Here is a 281-nt window from a genome sequence, read left to right on the forward strand (position 1 = left end):
ACTGAAACAAGCAAAGGATTAGAAATATTGTTCGGCGAGATATCTCATAGAATTTTCTAACAAGCCTGGCGCCCATCGTCCTAGAGCCTCGCTCATTAGGTACAAACTACACAGAAAGACGTTGAACTCAACGTTAAAAGAGGACTCTCTACGTATATTCAGATTCCACCATAATTGTATCTCTATACGTACGGCGAGTAATAATCGTTCCATCATTAAGTTATAACTATAAACCTGTCAACGTTATCCTAAACAACTGTCAGTGATACTCTACGTTTACA

This window comes from Octopus sinensis, linkage group LG16 (assembly GCF_006345805.1).
Source record: "Octopus sinensis linkage group LG16, ASM634580v1, whole genome shotgun sequence".
NCBI lineage: Eukaryota > Metazoa > Mollusca > Cephalopoda > Octopoda > Octopodidae > Octopus > Octopus sinensis.